Here is a 21,850-nt window from a genome sequence, read left to right as displayed (position 1 = left end):
GGGTAGCAGAAAGTAGAAGCAACCTAATTACCCATCAACCAAAGAATGATCAGCTAAAACATGGTGCAGCCACTTGATTAATATTACTCAGAAAAAAAAGTAAATAAAGCACTGACAGATGCTACCACACAGACGGAGTGTAAAAGAAACCCCACTCAGTAAATGGAGCGAGTCACAGGAGACCACGTACTTTAGGAGTCCATTTATAGCAGGTTTTCAGGACAGACAAATCTATGGTGACAGGAACTGGATTATAGGTCAGCTAGAGCTACAGGGCGGGCGGGGTGATAGAAGGTGGGGTGATGACTAGTGGGTTTGGGGAGCTGTAAAATGTTCTGAAGTTGACTGTGCCGATGGTTGCAAATTCCAAATATGCTAAAAACCATTGAATCTTACGCTTTAAATAGGTGAATTGTGTGGTATGTGAATTGTATTTCAATAAAGCTGTTTTTTAAAAAATCAGTCCAGACAACCGGCTGGCTTGGGATTTTATCCTGAAGATGGTTAGATGCTCTGATCAGACTGCTTTGGCCCCAGCTTCTCCTTCCTCAGGGTCTGCCAGCTGTCCCGAAGCACGGCAGGTTACAAGGCAAGCGCTTATTTGCTCCTGAGGCCGTGGGTGCTCAGGCAGGCATGTCGGGCCAGCAGCACTTGGTGGATCAGCTGGGCCTGCAGCTGCCCATGGGCCTGCAGCTGCTGGGAGTGAGCCACCCAGCAAGGGCTCGGCTGGGGTGCTTTCTGCTTCTCACCACAGTGCCTGCCATGTGGGCAGTCGGGCTCCTCCACATGGCGATGATGGGCTGCAGGCTGGAAGTAGAAACTGGTCACTCCCATCACATTCAACAGCCCAGAGCTGGCCACATGTCTGCCCAGACTCAAGGGCAAAGGGGTGGGGAAGTCACTGGAAAATCACATGGCAAAGGGCAAAGACACAGGAAGCCTTAAAGGAGCGAAAGGACTTTTATAGTCAGCCTGTCACAGAGCTCTGGGGCAGTAAGCCAGTCCAGCTTTTAAGTTCACGTGACCAGTCATCTTGCAGGCAGCTTTGGGCACGTTTATTGCTGCTTCTTGCCAAAGAGATAAGGCACACCTGAACTTCAATCAGATTTTTTACTTGAGATTAGATTTAAATCTTCCTTAGGCTACTTATTTCAAAAATATATAATGTGAGGTTAAATACAAAGAGAGTCTTCTGTATATTAGCAACAAGTATTTTACAAGCTATGGATATAAATAAGTTCAATCTTCCCCCTCCTGAAGAGGTCAGAAATGTCTGAGAATTAAAAATCTGGTTACAGGGCCGGGGATTTAGCTCAGTGGTTCTGCCACTTGGCTCACAAGCCCAAGGACCCGAGTTCGATCCCTGGTACCAAAAAAAACCAAATCTGTTTAGATAATACCAGCCTTGAAATGAAAGCAGAGCACAGAAAATTCTTCCCTGCTTAACATGAGTCACCAACTTGATTTGATTATGATCCCGTGTAAGTGAGAGGGACACAGGAATGAATAAGCCTACTCATTTATTTCTAGGGACAGAGGCAAGAGCAGAGGAAGAGAACCACGTCCTAGAATCCAGAGCAGGGGAGAATCAAGGAGGGTGGATGGACAGTCAGCACCAGCAGGCGCCTCTGGGAAGCCCGCTCCGGGGACAGTGCTAGGATCCTCAGGTTGCCAGAGCTCGCCCATTCCACGCACACTGGTTGTGAAGTTGTAATACGTATGGCATTCCGCTGGGTTCGGGAACACGGAATTAACGAGGCTCCCAACCTCAGAGAGCAGGCAGTCTTGGAGGAAAGCCCAGGTGTGAAAATGGCACTGCGTGTGAACCAGTGTTTGCCGGAGGTCAGTGGTCGCCTTCCAACACCTGCTTTCCGTGGAAGGAGACAGCACAGGCAGGACTGCTACAGGCAGTGCGAGGAGAGAAAAACAGATGAAGGGCGGGCATTGAAGAGAAGGAAACATCAGAAGGCTGCCGGGAAAAGGTCGCGTTCTGGAAAATTCTTGCTTTCTTTTGGTCTTTCTTTCTATTTTGTATGGAGACCACCAAAATACGTTTGGAAACTAATAGGAGAACCCACTAGAAAAAAAGTGCTGCAAAATAGAAGCAAACAAAGAATACTCTTGACTCTCAAGGGGAAACTGAGTCCAGGACACACAAGACAGCTTGCTTTCACGGGCAGTGAACACAAAGCAGTTTGTACAATTTGGGAACCAAGGAAAAGAACCTAGCAAGATTTATGTTGTATTACAAATACTGGCATTTCTAGGGGGTCCTGAGGGAAATTCCAGGAACTTCTACTGGGGAAATGGGATCAAATAATGAAAACTGGGGGTTTCCAGGAGAGCGCTGGCCTGGCTGTACGTCCACCTTCCAGGGAGATGGGAGAAAGGCTCTGCTGAGGCAAAGCAGGGGAAGGTGGAGAAGCCAGTGACTTCGAGCAAGTGACGGGAAGGAGGGGTGGGCACTGGCTGACTCTGGAATTAGCGAGAACCCCTGCGGATGGGCTGGTGGGGTCAGGAAAGGTCACGCTGGTTCTCAGGAAGCCTAACTGGGAGAGTTAATTCGATGCAAAGTTATCCCAAAGAATTCCATGCACTCCCAAGCTGAAGAGCCAAGTTGAGGGTGGCCTGCTGCTTAGGAGGTGTGTGCTGTCAGCTCTTCCCACCGCCACAGATAACTGTGTCGCCTCCACAGAGTGCCGCTATATATACACATACAGGGCGTGTCACACTTCTCCTGGGCCATGCTTGCTTCTGGGCCAGCTCCTTGGTTGGAAAGCGGCAATAGCACTTGTAGCTGTGCCTGCCAGGAGGACAGCTCTGTCCGACATGCAGCCATCAGAGCCTCTGACAGCGTGTGAATGACAAGTCGTGCCTTCATGTTCTCCCCAACTCCCCTCTTGTGCCTTTTATTAAGCCTGCTCTCCTGTTTCCTAGAGCACCAATGGGTAGGGGTTCACAGAGAGGGGTGATGCTTTTATATAAATAACTGTACTGAAAAAAGAATTTAGATTACATTTAAACTTAATCTTAATATAGTAAAAAAATACAGTTCAGGTTTTGGAGACAGATGGTTCTGGACTGGAAAATCAGATCTGCTATCAGGGGTTGTGTTCTTTGAGGCTCGGTTTTATCCTCTGTAAGATTGGGCTAAATACGAACCCAAATATGTGTGTAAACAGATCAGGGGTACAATAGATGATTGACAAGGATGGAGAAGCAGAGTGAAAAAGAGACAAACAGTGATGATGATGATGATGATGATGATGAAGATGGATAGATGAAGACTTGGGTGATAATGGAGAAGTAGGGAGAAGCAGAGGGAGGAGGAAGGGGAGGAAGAACAGTGCATGCGGTGTCTGGGGCACACTGGATAAGAGCACAGAGTCTAGGGTTAGATGACCTAATTAAGTCCAAGGAGTTTCTGTTGCTAGCTTGGGCAAGGTCTACCTTGTGGGATGCTTGTGGGATTAATTTCAATCATCCCGTAAGGCCCCTAGCACATACATGCACTCATAGCCAACGGTCACTGCAAGTCTAGGTCATGTCAGCACCAAGCTGAGCAATCCCTGTGCACTAACTGACTTACCCCCCGGTGAGGATGGTGCTGTCCCCACTTCCAGCATCCTGTGCAGCCCGACCCCAGGCTGCCATTCACAAGGACGGGGACAGCTGGGCTTTGTGAAAATTAAAGGATTTGCCCACAGTTATGTGGAAGGCAAAGAGTAAACCAATTACTGAAATCCATGTCTGACACCTAAGCAGGGCGTTTTAACCCCTAAACACATCCAACAAGAAGTGTTCATTATTATATTACCCAAATGAGGCTAAGTGAAAAATCAGTTTAGAATCAGATGGATAGAGAAGGAAAAACTGTTAAAAAGATCTTGACATCTCCCCATTTCTTTTCTGTTCCCTCCGTTTCTGGCACTGCACAAATCCCATCGCAAGCCTACAAAGCCAGCTTACACTGGATTTAAAACTCATTTGCTCTTAAGCTCCAGTTACTCCCTGCTCCCGATTAGCAGATGGCTTTTCCTCTGCTCGTCCACCTGCAAACACCCCTCCTTTCCAGCCAGAGCGTTCCTGCCACTCTCGCCTCTGCCCACTGGTGTCTGGTGAAGTCAGAAGCCCATTTAAACCCTGGCACTAGGAGATCTTTAATTAGGAGTTAGTGTGCCGTTCTTTTCCCTTCTCTTCTGACAAACCCTACTGAAGGCCTGGCCTTGGCACAAGACACCAGGGGTTGCACCTGCAGCCTTCAGACAACCTGGCTGGGGCTCCTTGGGCCGTCAGGGATCCCTCAGGACTGTCTGCCACACTGCTTGGAGTATAGATAATGTTAAATAGGAAGAAAAGGGACGAAGGGGAAGGGGAAGTGGGAGGGGTAAGGGAAAGGAAAGAACAGAATGGAAGTAATATGAGAAAAAGAAAAAATGGAAACAAAGTCTTTGTAAATAGGGAGGGATGGAGGGGTTGAAGGGAGGGCAGGAGAAGGGGAAAAAATAAGAGTCAAGAGAGTATGTAAAGGTGCAAATTTCCAATGATGAATCTCATTATATTGTATACCTAAAATGTACCAATAAAATTCGTTAAAAAAATCACCTGGGCTGAAGCCCTCTGGGCCCTGTCCGTGGTTCTGAAAACCTAATCGGACACCACTTCCTCCCTTTAGTTGCAGAGACCTCTGTCCATTGTCTCCAAGGACAGGGGACCAAGCAAGGAAGAAGCGAGCAGACAGGGAAGACTGGCAAGACAGAGGCAGAGAGGGCCGGGGATTTAGCTCAGTGTTTCCGGCGCCTGCCTCGCAAGCGCAAGGTCCCGAGTTCGATCCCTGGTGCCCAAATTAAAAAAAAAAAAAAAAAGCAAAGGTCTTGGGCAGAGGATTTAGCTCAGTTGTTTCGCCACCTGCTGCGCAAGCGCAAGGACCCGAGTTCGATCCCCAGTACCACAAAAAAAAAAAAAAAAAAGGCAGAGGCAGAGAGAGGCTGCTGGTTGGTGGTGGGGAAGTAGACCACAACACTGAAGAACGTAAGTTGTCAGAGAACACCACCACTTAAAAATAACTCAGTTTCTAAGAAACAGCCCCATCCCCGGAGGCTGGAGGACATCATAGAGCTCACGGATCCATTGTGGCCAGCCGGGGCCACTGTGTCCCCTCCCTACCCCAGCCAGAGTCGCCAGGCAGCTCCCAAACGTGTGGGTCACAGAGGTCAGGCCAGACGTCTCTGTGCCGAGTCAGAAGCCCTTTGAAACAAGTGCTCTGTTGGTCTTTCTTCTCCCAAGACCTGACATGCATGTGAGAAATCTGATACACTGTGACAAATAAGCAAATGAAACTACGGTCAGCCCAAGAAGGCAAAACAGATGAGTAAGACTGAGTGTGGTAGGAAGATAAGCGGGCAAGTCTGCTTGTTACAGTCACGTGTTGCCAGTAAGGTCATGTTTAGGCCGATGCTTGGGGTGACTCACAGGAGCAGGTCCTGCAGGGACATGTGCACGAAGAGGGTATGATGGGCAGAGCATGGCTTCCTCAGGGAACCCTAAGTGGCTGGGTACTGGGGGAGGGTACAGGGGCTGACTTCAGGCACAATGGCAGTGGCCAATAACATCTGAGGAAAACTTTCTCTTCAGGAATTTGCCTACATGGGTCCAGGGCTCAGAAGAGAGATCTGGTCTGAAGATACAGACTTGAGATTTATCAGCAAATACAGGAGTGGCTGAGTTTATTGCTAGAAATTATGCACCGAGAAGAGATGTCTGGTATGCATGAGCGCTGGTGCACGCCAGCATTCAAAGACAAGGTGCCAGCTGAGGATGCCAGGATGTGGGTGAAGAAGCACAGCCCAGAGGTGGGAGGAGTTCAGGACGGAGATGGGCGCTGGAATATCATTCAAAGCTGCATGCATGTGCCCAGGGATGGGAACTTCACAGGGCCATTGGACAGGCTTAGTTTTCAAGGGCCCGTGTCCCGATACTCAGCTCCCAGATGTGTTATTCCATGAAACTGATGTTCATGTGAATTCTCCTGTGGAGGGCTGAGGTGGACTCAGTGCTCTGCACACGAGGCCCTGGGTCCTATCCCCAGCACCAAACAAACATATTTGATTTGCAGAGATGTTTCCTCACTTTCTCTTTCAGTTTACAAGACACGCTCCCCACTTGTCTTGAACCTTCCATGCTGCCTCTCCTAGGGATATAAAAGCTTCCCAGGCACCACAGGTCTGAAAAGCCCTGCTAAATCAAGCACTGGCCAGTAAACATTTCTGATAGGAGCAAAGCTTAGGGTTTAAAATAAGATGCGTGACCCGTGCCTGACAATATTTACACCAGAGTATAAAATATCCAGTTATTGAAAAAATATCATTCTTGTATGTTTTTAATATAGAATGGTAAGTTTCTCCTCATCAGATTTTAATGAATACATTTAATCATGATGTGGCAGCTCTATTTTAAAATGTTAATATGTATAATTCATTGCAAATTACACCGTGGCAATTATTTAAACTTAAGCTGACAATTTTAGACGTCAATTTGAACAGTGCTGCGGAGGGATATTAGTTTCTGCAATTATCTTCAGATGTAAGAAGCAAAAGTGGAGACCACTGTTAAACCAAAGAAGAGCTGTGATACAGGAAAAAGCTAGATGTGTAAAGCTTTTACATAATTCTCCTTTAAGTGCCCCTTGCTTTTGAGCACTCACCCCAGTCTCGGTGATGGGAATCTCAGTCTCGGGCTGGAGGTGACCCAGGAAGGCAGCAGAATGGCTGATGCTCTGTGGTGACTCTTGGTGGGAGTGGCCAGCGCATGGCAGTGTCCATGGAAACAGACAACCTCTGCCCTCTGGCTCCTCTTTGAAGTTCTCTCCTCCAACATCCAGTGAGATGCCGCTCCATAAGGCAGGAAACTCAAGAAAGAAAGGGCAATTCAAAGAGTTCTGGCAATCGATCACTAGCTAAAACATCTTCATCAATGTCTCTATCCCAGGCCTGTTCCAAGCATGAAGAAGGCTTTGCCTTGAAAGAAACACTCAGGCCGTGACCCAAATGACTCCAAGGAATGAGTCATGGGAAAACCCAGGAAAGAGGATCCCAGACAGGGCATCAGCCAGAATCATAGGTCCTAAAGGTACAATTAACTTAGGGTCTTCGAGGAAGAGCGAAAAGGCCATCACCCGGGCCAGAGTGATGTATGAAACAGACTGGCGTGGAAGGCAGGCACCGCACCATGCGAGTCATTAGAAGGGGTCTGCATCAGTTCCATGTGGAAATAGAAGGCCCCTGGTGGTGTTTCCCTAAGGGACAAAACCTTTGAATTTTTTTAAAGATCAATGTGTTCGCTGTGTGAAGAGTACTTTAAAAAGAGCTTGAGTAAACACAATGGATTACACACGCACATTTTGTCTGGCTCTTAAGATTCCATTAAAATTATAGTTAAGATATTTTAAGATAAACACAGAACAATACAAGGACATGGGGATAGCAAAAGTTGGAAGTTGGAAGTCATATAAACAAAGAATAGATGACTTAGCAGAGTCTTCTAACTGAAAGGAGGAAAATCTGAGATCAACTTGATGGAGATAATAAGAGACTCTGAGGGCTCAGGAATTGGAGGCCTCAAATACTTTATAAATGAAAGAAGACGAAATCTAAGAAAGTATGTAAGAAATCTGATTAAGGTTCAGATGTACAGGTGAACTTCCACATACCACACAGCTGGACGGTTGCTCTATTTTGAAAGGGACACAAGTTCTTTTTCTCTGCAAAGCATAAAATAGAGGCATTCTGGTCCCAGAGACACAAAAGGTCCATCTAGGGGCAAGAATATTAAGCAAAATATGACAGTTTAAGTGAGCACAAGTATTTAAGGTACTGAAAACTCCAGGCCCAACCCCCTTCTCAAAGTCTAGAATTCTGGCATTTTTACATTCCCAAAGAGCCTTTCCAGAGGAAAACAGGGAGAAAAGGGTCTGAGAATATTTTAAATGCTTAAGTTCCAGTCTTGAGGATTCCACATCCAGACAGTAGCAATTCTCAGTTACACAACATGCTCTTGACCATCAATAGATTAGAGAAAACAATCAAAAGAGAAATTTAAAAATATCTTGAGGCAAACTAAAATGGAAACATAACATACCAATACCCTTGGGATGCAGTGAAAGCAGTTCTTTGAAGAAGGCTTATTGCAAGAGAGGCCTACAATACTGAAAAAGAAAAATCTCAAACCACCTAACATTATACCTTAAGGAACTAGAAAAAGAACAAAATAAGCCCAAAGTTAGCAGAAGGAAGGAAATAATAAATATCAGGGCAGAAATAAATTAACCAGAAAATAGAAAAACTATTTTTAAATCAATAAAATTAAGTTAGGTGTTTGAAAAAATTAAACAAAATAACAATGCTTAGCTGCACTAAAAACAGAGAGAGAACATTGTTACATAAAATCAGCAGTGAGAGTGGAGACATTACAAGGGATGCATCAGAAATTTTAAAAAGTATCCTAAAGGACTGTTATGAACAACTTTTATACACTGACACATTGGGTAACCTGGAGGAAAGAAATAAATCCCAAGGTTGAGACAGGGAGAAATGAAAAGCTTGAACAGAACAACAGCTGAGGAAGAAACTGAGGTGGTGACTACTCTGCACGGGTGAGGGTGAGGGACTACTGCACATACAGTGGAAAGTTATTTGCTATTCCTCTTATAAGGAAGATTCTGTCACTTGGATGAAGTTAGAGAACATTATGCTAAGTGAAATAAGCCAGATGTGGACGAACACTAAGCGATATCTCTTATAGTGGGATAGTTTTAAACCCTGAAATGCATATAAGTAGAGAAGAATGATGATTATAAGAGTCTGGGGCTGGGGTTGGAACAGGGAGATATAGGTCAAAGGGCGAAAGTTTGCAGTTATGGAGGCTGAAAACATCTGGAGGTATGTTAAATTACTTTCCCATGTATATGCATATGAAAAAATCATGTTGTGCACTCTAAATTTCTATAATTTTAAATTATTTTCAGTGTCATCAGAGTCATGTCTCAAAATCATGATTATACCATAATATGTATAATAATATTATATATTGATGACATTTAACTTTCAAAGAGTTGAGAAGAAAAACTTAAAAGAAACATTAAAAATAATTCAATACACAGTTTTCTAGATTTGAAAATGTATTGAATGTCTAGCACAACAGATGAGCATAAATCCAGATCTAGTGACATAATCATGAAATTTCAGAATACTAAGATAGAGATCCTTTAAACTCTAAAAAAAAAAAAAGCAAAAGAGGACACAACCAAACAGTAAGAACCAAAAAATCTTCAGACTTCTTAATAGAAATTCCAGGCAGTGGGAGATGGTGAGCAGGCCATGACTTTAAAATCAAAAGGAAGTATGTTTCCAAGCCAGAATTCTATACCTAGCTAGACTACTAACCAAGGGTGAAAGCAGTTGATCGTTTCTCAAATATGCAAAAGCTTTTCTTCAAAAAAAAGCATGACTCCTTTCTCAGGAAGCTACTAGAGAATGTGAACAACAGACTAGAATGAGTAACTGAAAAAGGTATAGAGATTAGAAATGCGAGGGAGGTGAAGGAGTCCTGAGAAAGAGAGGTGAGGACTCTACGATGAGACCGGGGCTTGAGGCATCAAGAGCTTGTGATCAAAGGTAGATCTACCCAAAGGCCCAAAGGAAATGCCTAAAATACTCGTATGTCTTAGAAAAGATATTTAGAAAAAATGGAAAAGGCTCTGGGTTGAATTACTGATAAAAAGCATAGAAACCTCAGAAAAGGAAAAGCAGGGAATAGCTCTAGGAAAACAAAGTAGTACATCAAGGACAAAGTAATTATAAAGTATTGTACCTCTCAGCCACAAGTGACACTTACATAGTCATTACACTGCAAACACAGGGCACTGGTCTACTCAACACCGATGAGGATGAAAATCAGGTTGAGAGAATGGCGAGAATACATACGTGAGCTACTTCTTAGATAATATTGAAAACTGAAAAATCAGTGGGTACCAATAAAGCCAGTTATTTAGATACAGAAAAATAAAGATCAAAACGAATAATTAAGAGATTAAAATTATTGCTTTGGGGGAAAGAAAAGCTGAAAAAGATGGCCAGAGAGCTGTTCCTTTGTGTAATGAATCTTGTATAAAAATTCTACCCTTCAGATAATATGCATGGATGGTAATATTTGCTCGAGCTGGACTTACGTTGACCATGTGCTACCCTGGGTATTATGTGTGTATTACACTCATTTAATTTCACAGCAACTCTATGAGCTTTGCCCTATTATGATTTCCGTTTTACAGATGGGACAACTTACAGGTTAGGTGATTACTTGTGAGCAGCAGGGATGGGATGTAATCCCACAAACTGGCTCAAGTGACCACTTCCAGACACTTCCTCAAGGTTTTTAAACTTCCCTAAGCCATTGATTCCGTTGTCATCTGGTGAAGCCTTTGCTACCACTTCGTTTTAAATGCTTACAGTAAAAACACGGACACAGAGTGAAGTCAATTGAATCTAAACAGAATACTTTAAAACATGACATGACAGGGTATTGCTTCTCTATGATCACTACTTAGCCAGATCCAGGGATGGGTTTAATATGTGCTAAAAACCTCAAGCAGCCATGAGCAGGAACATCAATGGAGTGCGGGAATGTCAATTTCTATAGTTGGCCACATTTGGTTTACTGCCTCTGTTTGGGAGTGAAGGTAAATTTGAGGGACTTATACATGTGTGTCCTATTTATTTCACTTAAGAGTATCGCCTCAATGTGCATCCACTTAGCTATAAATGTCTCTAATTTCTCATTTTTTATGGCTGAGTAGTACTCCATTTTATAAAAAAAAACACATTTTCTTTATCCAGTCTCCAGTTGATGGGCACTTGGGCTGTTTCCAAGTTTTAGCTATTACAAACTGTGCTGCTATGAACATGGGTGCACATATATCACTGTGGTATGATTCTCTTAATTCTTTGGGGAAGATCCCCAGCAGTGGAATAGCAGGGTCAAATGGGACTTCCAGTCCTAGTTCTTTGAGGTATCTCCATACTGATTTCCACAGTGGTTGCACCAGTCTGCACTCCCACCAGCAGTGGAGCAGGGTTCCTCTTTCCCCACAGCCCCGCCAGCATTTCTTATTGGTTGATTTCATGATAGCAGCCATTCTTTCTGGAGTGAAGTGGAATCTCACGGTTGTTTTCCTTTGCATCTCTCCAATGACCAGTGATGTTGAACATTTTTTCATGTATTTATTTGCTATTTCTACTTCTTTGTCTGAGAAATGTCTGTTTATTTCAGATGCCCATTTTCGGATTGGGTCTTTACATTTGGGAGGTCTGATCTTTATAAGTTCTTTATAGATTCGAGGTAGTAGACCTTTGTCTGAGGAAGAGCAGGTGAAGATTTTTTCCCACACTGTAGGTTGTCTCTTCACACTGCTGGTGGTTTCTCTTGCTGTGCAGAAGCCTTTTAATAAGAAGAGATCCCACTTGTTGATTGTTTGTGAAACTGAAAGTGTAAATAAGGACTAAATGTATAATAGGTAATGTGAAATAGGAAGAAAAGGGGCAAAGGGGAAGGAAGTGGGAGGGCTAGGGGAAAGGATGGAAGGGAATGGGATTAATATGAGAAAATGGAAAAATAGGAACAAAATCTTTGTAAATAGGGAGGAATGGAGGGGTTGAAGGGAAGGCTGGGCAAGGGTGAAAAATAAGAACCAAGAGAGACTATGTAAAGGTGCAAATTTCCAATGATGAATATCATTATATTGTATACCTAAAATGTACCAATGATTAGAATGAATAATCAATAATGCAAAATACAAAGAAAAGGTCCAAAGGGGTAGGGGTAGTGGGAGGGGCAGGGGAAAGGAAAGAAGGGAAAGGAAAAATGCTGAGAAATGGAAAAAATGGAAACAAAGTTTTTGTAAATAGGGAAGGGTGGAGGGGGTGAAGGGAGGGCTAGAAATGGGGAAAAAATAAGAACCAAGATGCATTATGTAAAGGTACAATTCCCAATGAGAAATGTAATTGTGTTGTATACCTACAATGTACCAATAAAAGAATTTAATAAAGTAAAAAAAAAATTTGAGGCTCTTATTAGTAAAAAGAAAATGCTACCCTTTCTCATCCTGGTCTACGGATCTTGCAAATTCCATTCATGAACCCAAGAGAGTACACTATGCTACTCCCACCTCTTAGCTTTGCCAGAGGTTTAATCTTAATTTTAAAAATTAAAACTTTAAGGAAAAAGAAAAATAATTCCTATAGTAAGACAAGAAGGGAAAAAGGGAGACCCATTAAGGGGCAAGTGCCGCAGCAAAGGGACACAAAAATGCTGTTTTCCAAACTTGGCAAGTGTCCTTGTCCATCCCAAGTGCAGCTGAAGGACACATGAGTTATGTGTCAACATGATGATTGCTCGCTATCACACAACCTAAGAGTCAAGATCACAGAGCGGCAGGGTTTGTCTTTCACACAACTCGGCTACAGACGCGGACAGCACCGCTGATTCCAGCTGGGCTCAGCCCTATGGCTCTTCCGGTCTCAGCTGTGCTTGCCACCCATGTGAGAGTCACCTCTTTGTCAGCTAATCTAGATGCTCCTAATTGGTTACCTGGGCAAGCCACTCCTCTCGCCGTTCCAGGAACAGATAGCCTGAGAAGGTTCTCACAGGGGCCACCAAGGTACAAGGTTAAATCCGGTCACACAAACCATTTTTAAATCTCGGCCTGAGTCACATGAACTAGCATCCCACTGGCCAAAGGAAATTGCATGGCCAAACCCAGGGCCGAGACCAGAGAGAGGACATGAGTACTTGGCCACTGCAAGGGCGCACGGAGAAGAAGGGCCACAGACATGAGTGCCAACAAGCTGCCTCCCTAGGTCTCCTGAGTCGTCACCATTGCATTCTCGCCGACTTCCACAGAGCTACCCCACCATTTGTCTAATGAGAGCAAGGGCTGCTGTGTCCTCCAAGCCTACCACAGAACTTCTGGAGGTCTGTCGGCAATCTGAAGCAGGCCATATGGTGCAGAGTGACAAGTCCCAGGCCCTAGAGCTGCAGCAAACACCCAACAGGCAGGTGCAGAAACTTTCGCGCCCCAACCACCCCGCTTGGTGGCTCCCAGTATAAACCTGAAGACTTCAACCAAATTGCTCTTGAACTCTCGCCACCAGGGTTGGAGACGTAGATGCTCTCAGCACTAAATATTTTAGAGGATGAACATGGTACTTTCTTTCACAGACCACCTGCAGAGAAAGCAAAAAGCCTCATCTATTTTGAATTATAGGAGTTTATCATGCAACTATATCTCTGCTACTCTTCTTCCCTCTGTTTAAATGAAAAAGATTTGAAATAAATTATCAGCAAGCCTATTGAGGTGCTGTGCTTAGAAAAATTGCACAGGAGAGTCGCCAGGCCTCATGCCACCAGATGAAAACACTCTCAACAGAGTCCAGTGTGGAACGGGGCTCTGTCCACCCAGATGTGGTATTGTCGTAGTAACCTGCTCAGACTCTTTAATGCTCTTCACCGAACACCAAATGTTTACCTGACGTTTGAGACCCTTCGCAGTCCCGCCTTGGGCGACTTTTCCAATGAGCTGCCCCAGTGCTTCTCTGTGTGCCTGTCCTTTAGCCAAGCTCACACTCACACACTGCACACTGTACATGTCCCTCGTCTCTGAATCCGCTCTGGAGACAGCCCTGCCAACTCTAAAATGTCCTTCCACCCTCTGCTCCCCAGGCTCACCTGCCTGGACTCTGCCCTGCCACCAAGGCCGAGGTCAATCAGTGACTCTGTTTGTCCAGTGAGAGGTGTCATAGGGCTCCTCAATCCATCCTCTCCAGAAGGTTAATGAACAGCACTCGCTGCATGTCCGCAAGTCTGAACTAAGCTGGGAGTGGCTCAACCAACTGTGGGAAGAGCAGGAGGGGCAGACAGCGTCAAGAGTGTCCCGGGCAGCACCACAGACATCCACTGTTAGAGCAATGCATCTCCATCATCTTCCTTATGGCCCTTCCCCACCCCACCCAGGGGAAGTGGACTGACCTAGCTGATTCGTAAACTTACAACGAAATAAACTTCATTTACTTGGGAGTAATTTAAAAGCAAGGAGTGGGAGTTCTGTGAATGCCTGTGTCGTGTGTTCCACACATGCTGGCTGAAGATGCCCTGGGCCTCCCGCGCCGGAGGCTGAAGGGCACCTGGCCCAGTCCAAGGGCTTTAGCTCCAGGGCCCACAGCTCCCAAGCAATCAGTGTGGTCCACTTGAGCTCCTACCCACCTGGGAGGCGATGTTTGGCATTCTCGCTGCTCTGGGTTCTTCTCAATTTGTTCAAAGCCCAGAAGAAGAAGGACAACACCGCCTGGGCCCCTTGGAGACCATAAAAACCAGTAGGATTTGAGGTGACCAGTGGGAGGCACAGGCAGAGAAAAAAGTGGGGTGGGAAACGGGAGCGAGTGCCAGAGGAGGGGCCACACCACCCACCAAAGGATTCAGGGAAGGGAGCGACTTAGCCAGGTTTGCCTTTCAGGAAAGCCTGACTGGAGAGAGGGTTGGGGTGCAGGGGCGGAGGGCGCAAGGCTGGAAAAGGGAGATGGATTCGAAGGCTTCAGCAAGCTGTCCAGACGTCGGGGAGGGGGTGCGGACCGAGAAGCAGTGCTGTGGGCGGAAGGTGCCCCTCCCACATTCATGCTCTGGATCCTAACCCACAATTCAGGGTACGAGGAGTGGCTGGGGCAACTCCCCCATGAGGATGGGGGCTCTTAATCCTGCCACACTGGGGTTCTGCTTGCAATCGCCGATTTGGGGGAGTGCATCAGACCACAGCAGTATCTGCCCTACAGAGCAGAGGGATTTCTTTCTGGGACTTTCTCCCAACACCTCCATCGCTTGCAGCTCCAGCCAGAAGCAACCTTTTCTTCCTAGATGCCATTGTCTTCTATTCCTCATCCTGCGAGCTCGATGATTTTCACCATACCTTAGTTTTCAGTCTGCCAGATTTTGTCCACTTGACCAGACTGCTGCTTCTTGACAACCAGGACTTTGATTCACCACAGTTACCCTCACTGACCCTGTTCAAAGTTAGCCAGAAATGAGTAGATTCATCGAGTGGACTGGTCTTTATAAGAAAGGTATATAAGAGGCATCCTGGTGAAACTAAGGAAAGTAAACCTGGAAAGAGGGCTGGAGCTGTTACTCCTGTGTAACAAACTGCTCTCAAACCTCCATGGTTGAAAACAGAAGCCACATTTGATTGCTCATGAATTTCCAGGTGAGCTGGACTGTTATGCTGGTCTCGACTTGCACAGCCGGCCTCGGCTGGCCTTGCTCCTGTATCTGTGGTCCCCTGGCAGGTGCCTGGGGACTGACCGAGCAAAGACAGTTGTCAGCTGGGGCAACAAGGACTCCTGGACCGGATCTTCTCACCAGCACACTAGCTTAGATTTGCTCTTTCAGGGCCAAATCATTTCCAAGAGTGCACACAGGAACACATGGTGGGTGCTGGAGGCCTGGCCTCAGGACCAGAACAAGGTCACCTCTGTGTCCTATTGGCCCAAGCAAGTCATGACTTAAGTGAGTGGAATCCACTTAATGGGAACGGAAGAGTCACTTTGTTACAGGAACAGAAACAGGGTGGTGTGGAGAATTGAGAGCATTTCTATAATCTGTCTACCACGAGAGCTCTTTGGACACAGATTTGGCTTGGGCAAAATAATCTCCTCACTGTCAGAAACCCAGAGAGAATTACTCGCCAATTACAGATGAGGATGGTGGTGGTGGCACACTCTCTGCAAGCCTGCTGTGTTTCTCACAATACATCTAAACCTGGAGACTGTCGCAGTCCCCATGCTACAGCTGTAGAAATTTAGTCTTCAAGTGGGGATGCACTTGCTGAAGGTGGTCCCCCTGAGGTAACAGCAGCAACGTGGAGTTGCAGAGTCTGGGCAGAGAAATGTGCCAGGAATGTGAGAGCTGCAGAAAACTTCTCAGCCTCATCTTTTCATCTTTTCTTTTTTCCCCACTGCAACCTTTCTCTTTTCATTCCTCTTGATTATCCCTCTTCTTGTGACTTCTATTTTTTAGATTTGGGCCACAATGTTTTATAATAAAAGACTTTCTCCTCTACTTTATAGAGACACGGAGAGGATTAACAGTTAATTTAATGTCTGCAAAATGCCTTAAGCACCTTGGAATTAAATACAACATGTACGATAAACAAATAAAGGCTTTAGGGTATAGTGATATCTGTCCTCCCTGATCACATGCTCTGAGCGTCTAAATGCATGCGTGCACACGGCCAGCTGCAAATCCACGATTCCACCAGACTGGCACCAGCGACCCTAGAATTTGCATTTTCATGTGTGGTCTTAGGAGGAAGAGATGAGAAGCAAGCTTTCAGGAGTCACAGCCTTTGCCCGCTCTGTGTGGAGAAGAAAGGCTAACAGAGGAGCCTCCCCGGCACGCAGCCTGCTCCTGCTCCCAGCCCCTCCATTCCCGAGAGTCCCCGTCCACTGCTTCTCCAGGCTCCCACTTCCCAAGGAGCACGGGCAGGATCTGCAGGGAAGGAAGTGAGCAAGACAGCAGGAAGCTGCAGCCCTGAGCTCGAGCTCTAGTCCCTCTCTCTGGCCCATCACCCGGTTCTCCTGTTGGTTACTGGTTTATCATCACTCCTGCCTCTGCCTCTGTGCATACAGCCTGCACTCTCACTACCTAGTCTCCTCAATGCACAGCCAAGCAACCCCTGAGAGCTCAGCATCCACAAAAGCCTAGAGCTCAGTTAGCCTCAGGAACCCAGCCTGAAATTCCGTGTGTATTTAGTGCCTCTTTGGAAGTTACCCTGGACCAATCTACATCTTTAAAAAAATCACCATAAATTGAAACAACTGGCACATGGATGCATGTCCAGGGTCAAGGAAATGCAGATTCACAGTCGGACGAGAAAGAGCTTCTGCTCCCCAGGATTACCCACCAGCCTCGGGGTACGTTTCTGAGGCTGCTCTTGATTTTCATTTTGAGCAGATGTGGGCAGAGAATGTGTCCTGTGAGCGTGCCCAGCCTCCCCCCGCTCTGGAAGAAGCCCCGGATGGAAGATGGGAAAGAGGCCCGTGTGTCCGGGGGACCCAGGCTGAACCCCGCTTTCTGACTCTTGTATTTCGTCACCCTACTCTTCATGGGCATGAGAAGGCCTGGATATGCCACTCTCCACCCCTCAGCTAAGAAGTCAGCGAGGCAGAGTGCCTGCCTAGGTCACCCCAGTCCTAGCCGGCTGTGACTTGCTAGCTCAGCTGGGACTCAGTCACCTTCGAACCTGCCAGTACCTCACACAGCACCGGCAGGAGATGGGCCACAGTGCTCATACCACAGGACCTTAGCACTTGCTGCTTCCTCGCCCAAACCTCTCTTCCCGTAGAAACTACATTGCTCACTCTCACATTCTCTGAGTCACTGCTTCACCGTCTCCTTAAATGTCTCCTAAGCTGTTCTTCCCGACCAAGTGACCTCACGTAGTGCTTCTCTCCCTGTCCCCGTCCTCCTGTTCCCCAAGCCGACTTGTTCTCTTGGTGGCCCCCCTAGCCTGGCCTCCATCTGGCCTTGGAAGGGGCAGAGGCAGGACAGGAGCGTAAGGGCTCTAGAAGGGGCAGCAGTGCGGGCAACAGTGGAGACAGGGCGCCAAGCAGGGAAGCGCTGTTAGCCCTGTTCCTTCCACGAAAATCCACCCCCTGCTCTGAGCAGCTGGGAACATCTGCAGCTGGTGCTGGCGTCTGGAGAGACCCCCAAAAGCTGCCCTTGTCTGTGCACGCCCTTCACTCCGTGCAGTGGCCCTCACAGGATGCTCACAGGGATTTTCCCTGCTCCAGTGCCAGACCACCTGGGCTGCGAAACTCAGAAAATGGGACATAGAAAAATGCCTTCCCATGAGCAAAGCAAGGCTCAGGAGCTCCAGTGACCGGCGTGGCCAGCAGGAACCAGGTGGGGCCCCAACCAAGACAGTCCTCGGGGCCAGGGTGGCGCCCTAAATTCTTTGTGTGCTAAAGCTTTCTAAGTGATTTTGATGGTGGCCAAGTTGAACTTTGTGATCTACCTGCCCCCCAAGATGAGTTCTGTTGAAATTCTTGACTTCCTCAGGAATCCAGTGGGAAATCAACTCCTTTCTTCAGTTAAAAACGCATAGTGTCCGCTGGAAATGTGCAGCACCCTTTGCTCAGATGGTGTCATTTAATCCGGAAAACCAGCCATAGGTGGAGCTCCTGGCCTTGCAGCCATAGTCCATGCCATCATTATCATTCCCATTTCACAGACAAGAAAGCAGAATTTCAGAGAAGCCAGGTCATTTGTGTGTAGCCAAAAACCTCATACAACGAAGAGCCGCACTTCTCCCCAGGTTTGAGCCTAGGCCTCCGGCAGTCCTCCTCCAGCTGACTGCCTCCCAGGCTTTCAGGCAGAGTAAGGTAATCATTTCTTTAAATCTCAGTGAGCTAAAAGGATTTTTTAAAAACTAATTCTGAACTTTTTTCTCAAATGCCAAATTCTGCTTTTCTGAATTTTCCTCTTATAGAAGTCTGAACTGGCTGAGATAGATTTCTATGGGCGGAACGCAATCAGAATAATTGGTTTGGGGAGAGCAAAGTAACCAATAAATTAGCTGGAATATGACCTTTCGGAGGCAGCCTTCTATTTTGTTCCTATTCTCTGGCCCCAAATTGTCGAGCATTAATTGGTAGTTTGTCCTCTAGTCGGGCTGTCTGTTCCTGACACCAGCTAATGCATTATGAGATAATCTACTTTCTGTGACTTCACATGGTTCCCATGGCAACCGTCAATGCCATTTCCCTGCAGAACAGCGTCTTCGTTTGTTCCAAATGTGTTGCAGAAATGTAAACATCTTCGATAAAAATGTCCAGTGAAATGACAGTCCAAGCGCACCATGACATTTATATAATTACAAAAGAGAAACAACTATAATTATTCCAAACCCTTTCCGGAGATTAAAAAAGGAAGGTGGATGGTTTTGGGGGACTTTTTACCTCTCTTGTTTCAGGTAAAAACATAAGGAAAAGGTTTGCTTAACAAGACATAATTGAGGAGACACCACGCTTTGGAAAAAGACCTTGTCTCTGAAGGCTACAGTGCATTAGCATCCCGCTGACTGAGTTTCTGGAAGGAAGCTGCCAGATTAATCAACCAGACGACACAGGTAAGAGGCAGGTGCTCACCTGGGACATTGTCCCGGTGACCCATCCCTCGTCCTGACCTGAGAAGGAGAGCTTTGTTTTTCATTTTTGCTGGCTTCACTATCTCTTCCCTCCAAGTGAGCCCCTGAGGAAACTTCTTGTCTCAGGACAGGACCTCAGAGTAAAGGAAGTCAGCATCTGGATGCTTTTCTTACAGCCTGAGACATAACTGATACGCAGAAAGTGCTGCACATGCTGAAAGTGTACAATTGGATGACTCTTGCATGGCCTCACTCCTCTGTTCTCCTACTTCTTTCCAAGGCTGTTCCTTCTGCTTGCTGTGCTCCTCCCACCTGCTAGCCTGGCTCACACCACTGGTCCTTTGCCCATGTCCTTGGCAGGCAGAGTTCTAAGAGGCCCAGGGTCCCCACCACTGGTGTGGGCACCTTGCATGCACTCCTCCCCTTGGTGTGGACGGTACTCTGGGCACCACGGAAAGCTCTCTGAGGAAAGGCCAATCCAAGGGGAGTTGGTTCTGAGTGGGCCCGGCCTAACCAGATGAGACATTTTCAGGGCTGTTTGTTTTCATTTCTTGTGTTTTTGCCGTGCTGGGAATCCAACCCTGAGCTTCACACAGGTAGTTCTGTACCCCTGGGATCCCCCATCCCTGGCTCCAGATGAGCTTTTCAGGAAGTTAACACAGACCTACCAGTTTCCGTTCACATTGAGAGTGTGGAAGTTTCCATTCTCATCCTTTATAATAAGAAAAACTGGAAAAGTTGAAAATTAAAATCATTTGTACCCACAACAGAGCTGAAGGTGTAGGAAAAACTGGGCTCTAAGCATGCCTGGTGGTCATATCTGGAGAGATGCAGCTGAGCTCAGCTTTCCCCCTGGGGTGGAAGCCTCTGGAGGGATGGCCCGGGAGGAAGACTCATGTGGTGATTTTGACAGGTGGCTGGAGGCTGAGCACCAGAGAGAAAGCTCCCATGTGGCTTCCTCTGCAGGAACCCTACCAGTCTCACAGAGTGAAGGCCCCAGAAAGATTCTCTCAGAGCTCTGGTAGTGGGAAGAGGAGTCACCTGCCCTTCAGAACCTTCCAGAGCCTTCCATCTGAGGAAAGGGAATTCCTCGAACTCCAACCTTCTTCAGCTAGCTGAGCTCTTGCCAGAAGAAATCCAGGGAACATCAACATGGCAGATCTGGAGGAACCAACCGTGTGACTGGAGAAGTGAGGTTGTCCCTTGGAATCTGAGGACTGGCTCCTAGGACCACCCTGCCAGGGGTACTCAAGTATCTTCTGTAAGATGGCACAGTGTACTCCTGTCTACCTCAGAGCATCTTTGGATAACTTACCACACCTGAAACAATGCACATGCTGTGTAAAAGGTTGCTCAGGAAACAATAATCCTATTGTTTAGAGAATAAAAGCAGGTCCATACGTGTGTGGTAGAGATGCAATTTTCAAAATATTTTCAATCTGCAGTTGGTTGAATCCATGGTTAGGGGACCTGTAGACATGGGGACTGGCTGTCCTCACAAGGGTCACAGCTCTATGACACATGCTCACTATAAGACAGAGCTCACTGGAAGGCTATAGGCTGCCCCTTTCCTATCATCTTATCCAATGCCAACGAGGCTGCAGTAAAGGGCAGTAGTCACAGCCTCTCTGGGAGGAGGAAGAAACAGCACCAGGACATTGGAGATGTGGCAAAGACCACTCACTGCTGGCAGATGAGCACAAGTCCCTCGGTGGAAGGTGCACTGACCCCAGTCCTATTACCTGACCCTACGTATGTGTCTTCAAGGAAATGCGATGGAGTCTCCCAAATGAAATGCAAAGAGAAGAAAGAATTTACAACCAAAGCATCCCAGAAACATGAGGCCAGCTCCAAAGGTGCAACATGCGTAGAATGGGAGCATGCCAGGAACACAAGGGTGGAGCAGAAGAAATGCTCGAGTAGTGATAGCTGAGAACTTTCCACAACTAAGGGACAAAATCAAACCACATATTCAGACAGCAATGATGACAAATAAAAACAAAAGCAAAATTATCTAGACCCAGAGTATTCAGATATGAAGAAAACCAAAAGCAAACAAGAAAGTCTTGGGAGAAGCCAGAAGAAAAATCCACTTTACGTAGAAAAATAGTGGGAATTGCAGGGAACTTTCCCATAGAAACCATGCAAGTGATATATAAAGAGTAAAAACAAGGGCCAGGGATTTAGCTCAGTGGTTTTGCTGCCTGCTGCACAAGAGCAAGGACCAGAGTTCGATCCCCAGTACCAAAAAAAAAAAAAAAAAAAGAGTAAAAAGAAAAAAGAATTCACCAATGTATCAGTTTATACCCAGCAAAATTATCCCGCAAAAATTAAGGAAAAATTGAAACTTTCTCAGACAACAAAGTTGGAGGGATTTCATCACCAAGACATCTTTCCTATAGTAAATGTTAGGAGAATTCCTAAAGTAGATGGAAATAAAGAAGAGAATAGTAGCAATGTTCTGGGTGAGTATGTGAAGTAAATGACAGCAACAACACAGGAATGCGGGGAGGAAGTGTAGCTGTGATGAGGTAGGTGCCCCGCTATGGAATGGCATATGTTGTGTGGAAGTGGACCTTGGTTAGCTGGAAGTGTGGGTTACAGACT

General features: G+C 46.3%; 1 long non-coding RNA gene across 1 annotated transcript; it reads left to right on the top strand.

The window, feature by feature from the left end:
* The first annotated feature begins 18,868 nt into the window (after positions 1-18,868).
* LOC110349115 (uncharacterized) lies at positions 18,869-21,527 on the top strand. Its single transcript, XR_002394868.2, has 2 exons — positions 18,869-19,225; positions 20,157-21,527. It is a non-coding gene; the product is annotated as an uncharacterized LOC110349115 (long non-coding RNA).
* The last annotated feature ends 323 nt before the right edge of the window (positions 21,528-21,850 follow it).

Source organism: Heterocephalus glaber, unplaced genomic scaffold (genome assembly GCF_053883595.1).
Source record: "Heterocephalus glaber isolate CG9 unplaced genomic scaffold, H.glaber_assembly_v1.0 deba00001572, whole genome shotgun sequence".
Classification (NCBI taxonomy): Eukaryota; Metazoa; Chordata; class Mammalia; order Rodentia; family Bathyergidae; genus Heterocephalus; species Heterocephalus glaber.
The sequence above is the reverse complement of the archived record's forward strand: the minus strand, read 5'-3'. Positions and strand labels throughout refer to the sequence as shown.